The sequence below is a fragment of the Tupaia chinensis genome, unplaced genomic scaffold, assembly GCF_000334495.1.
Source record: "Tupaia chinensis unplaced genomic scaffold, TupChi_1.0 Scaffold145907_1, whole genome shotgun sequence".
NCBI lineage: Eukaryota > Metazoa > Chordata > Mammalia > Scandentia > Tupaiidae > Tupaia > Tupaia belangeri.
This window is the reverse complement of record NW_006205765.1, coordinates 762,873-766,772: the sequence shown is the minus strand read 5'-3', so window position 1 is coordinate 766,772 and position 3,900 is coordinate 762,873.

Genomic DNA, 3,900 nt, shown 5'->3' with positions numbered 1-3,900 from the left:
TATGGAGGCTAGGTTCCACCATTCAGCAGCTAGCTGTCCTTTCCTGGTAATTGTTTAAGATGTTTAAATACACAAATTAGGTTGGCAAAATTTGAGTGTGGGTTATAATTAGATAACAATATTGTAAAAAGAGAAAACAGAAACCAAAAACACACAAAAGCAATATTGTATGAGTGGTACATTTTATGAATTTGGTAGTTGCCACTATGGCTGTGGAAGAGAATGTCTTCGTATTGGGTTGTTGGAATAGTTGTGACATATTTTTTCTAATTTTTTTGAAGAATTGTTTGATTTAACTTTATTTATTTATTTTTAAATTTGACCAGGGAGGAACAGAGTGAGAAAAAGAGAGAAAGGGAAAGTGAGAAAGCAAGCTGCCAGGTCCAGGACTCAAACCATGGTTGGCCACATGGGAGTCCAGCGCCCCCAACCACCACGCCACCTGCTGGCCCCTCTATGTTTTTCTATAACTTTTCTGACAATCCAATATTTGGGAGATGCACACTGAAAGATTTAGGGGGGAAAGGTCATGGGTTGGTGCCTTATTGCAAATGCTTCAACAAAAGTAAATAAATGAACAAGAAGAATTATGTGATGTGTATAAGAGTACACAGCTAGGTGTGCACATCTATGTAGAAAGATAATGCCGGCATGGCAAGATGTTGCTAATTTAGGTAAATGAATCTAGGTGAAAGATATTTGGGAGCTCATTTATTATATAATATTTTTGCTTCTTTTTTTCTGCTGGTTTCAATTGACAATGAAAAGCATCATTAATTAGGAAGATGGTCATAGCAGCACCCCAGATATTCATACAACTACTGGTTGGGTCCTGCCTTCTCCACAGTGCCCCCTGGCGTGTTCTCATATCTAATCTTCAGTCCTGCCCCCATGAATGTTCCTCCTGCTCTTCTGGTTCTTGTGGCTGCTGATCTGACTTATTTCAGTCAAGAAGTTGTCATACATGGGCTGAGCTGAGCTACTGGAGTGGGGGCCAGGCACTGTGGCAGGACAGGGGAATGGAGAAGAAATAGATCTTGTCCCTGTTCTCAAGGAGCTAGAGTCTAACAAGGAAGACAGAAATGAAACAGAATCACGGAAGGGCTGCAAAGGAGACGTGTAGATTGTGGAAGGGTCTAACCCATGTTGGGACTCAGAGAGCCCTTTCTGGGAGAAGTGCTGTGGCCAGGATTATAGGATGGTGGGAATTAACTTGGCAAACAGAGGGCATGTCATAGATGGAGGGGCTGGCGTGTGTGTGTGTGTGTGTGTGTGTGTGTGTGTGTGTGTGATTGAGGGGCATAGTGGGGATGTTGGGAGACCCAGCCTAGCTGGAATAGAGACCACAAGAGTAGGAGAGGCAGGTAGGGTTTCATAGATCTTTAGTTAAGAAAATTTGCCAGATGGAGTGTGAACTCACCAGAGAGCAAGAAAGAGAGAGAGAGAGAGAGAGAGAGAGAGAGAGAGAGGGAGAGAAGTACAAAAGAACCCCTCCCCACCATGGGGGATGGTCATGCCACAATCTCTTCTTCTCTATCTCTCTCTCTTCCTCCTTTTGGAATTTTGGGCACACATGCACCCACTCCTGGCATGTTTTTCAAGCCACCGGGCCTGGGACTTGAACTGCACAGTAGCCCATGTGGAATCCAGCTGCCTTAATCCCCTCACCACCAGGCGGCCCCAGCAGACCATTTTGATGACTTATTTTTCTTTCTTCTGTGAGTCATAGGAAGGAATAGACAGTACTGTCATAATTATATTAGAATTTTTTTTTGAGAGAGAGGGAGATGGTAAGAGGGAAAGTAAGAAATCACCCCCCAAAGGGGATGGCCACACTGCAGTCCCTTCTCCCTTCTCTTTCATTCTCCTTCTGGGATTTTGGACACATACACACGTGCCCAGCATGCGTTTCAAGCCACCAGGTCCAGGACTTGAACTGCGGTCAGCCATGTGCGAGTACAGTGCCTTAACCACTATGCCACCCGTTTGCCCCTAGATTTGCATTTTTGACAAAGGCCCTCTAGCTGCAATGTAGAAAATGAAGTGGTAAAACCTGAAGTTTTGGCAGGGAGAGGGAGAGGGGCAGAGGTCGACGCAGCATCCAGTGGGTGGCTATGTCCTTGTGGGCTGATGGTGGCCGTGCTGATGGGAGAACGAGGCAGGTTTCAGAGATATGTGGGAGGTAGACGCCATGGGCCTTTGTGGTCCATTGGAATCCCATTCTGACATCCTCTCTCTCTGTCTTTATTTTTTTTCTTCCAGAGGCTTTTGCCTTAGGGTGTGTGTACTTGTTGGAGAGAGAGAAGCAGAGATGGTGAGAGGGAAAGTGAGAAATCACCCCCCAGCGGAGATGGCCATGCCACAACCTCTTCTCTTTTATTCTCCTCCGGGATCCTGGGCATGCACACACATGTGCCCGGTGTGATTTTCAAGTCACTGGGTCCAGGACTCGAACTATGGCTGGCCATGTAAGAGTTTGGTGATGGAACCACTACACCCCCTGCTGGTCCCCTGACATCCTTTTACTCACACATTTCTTTATTTTTCCTTTTGTCTTGTAGATCTAGTTGGAAAATACTGTTTTGTTTTTTTCCAAGAAGGCATTTGCAAATATATTCATTTACATGGCATTGATGAATCTTTTTGCTTGTGTTTGCCTGAAATGACTATTCCTTGCACAAAATAGATGATTTATTTCATTCAATAAGATCATGCTAATTAGGATTTGAGACCCAACTAGCTTACACATTCTGGAAACTCAGAATGTGGGAGCTGGAAATTAATGTAGTTTTTAAACAATCTATCGCACTCACAGGAATGGCGCAGTAGAAAAAGGATTTATGCTGGAAGATACGAATTTTGACAGGGAAGTCCTGCATGATGTAATCACAACACTGACAAATAAATGCTGTTGTACTTTTCCATACCACAGAAGATTTACAGCTGTAGTGGAACGTGCTTCTTTCTTGATTTATGGTATCCTGTTAGCCGTAGACTTACTTAGCCAAATCAGCTTGGCTTGATGTAAAAAAAAAATTTTTTTCCCTCGCTTAGAAAAAATTTTGGCCTGAAGAAAAGATGACATTAACTTAGGAATAGTGTAGTTATCATTGAGTTATCAAAATAAATCTGAGGACATAAATCAATTCTACTGCACGGAGAATGCTAAATCGATAAGTCCAGAAAGACTATTGATTCTATGGCCATCACTCAAGCCTCCTTCATTAGATTCCTCAGCCATATGTTTAATTGAAATGATAATGTAGATAACTTGGGGTGAATCCACATGTCCTGACTTTGATATGGGGTTGTTCAAGGTAATGGAAATCCTTCGGCCAGGCTGGCTCTCTCCTTCCGATTCAGGAGGTACATGTCGGAAGCCTTTACATTTTCTTTCTGTCTCCCGAAACTATGGGCATAGGCTGGCTCAACATTTCGAAGTTACTCCCTTTACATTCAGTTTAAAAGCTGTATTAACAAACTGATCACAACATTAAGGGAACATTGGAAAAATTACTCATAGTACACACTGTCCTAACGTATTGGCGACTATTGTATGGAACTATCTATCTCTGTGATTTGTCTCTTTCACTTAAAAGATTGTGAAGAGGTCCAGCAGGTGGTATGGAGGTTAAGGTGCTGGATCTTACATGGCCAACTCCATGGTTCAAGTTCCAGACCCAGGGGCTTGAAAATTACACTGGGTACGTGTGCATCTATGCCCAAGAATCCAAAGAGGAGAATGGAGAAGAAGGGATTGCCGTATGGCTACCTCTGCTGCCAGGGGGTGATTTCTTTCTTAGGGCATGTGCACATGCCAGAGGGAGTGTGAATTCACGAGGGAGAGAGAGAGAGAGAGAGAGAGAGAGAGAGAGGTGCACATCCCCCCCTCTCATCGGG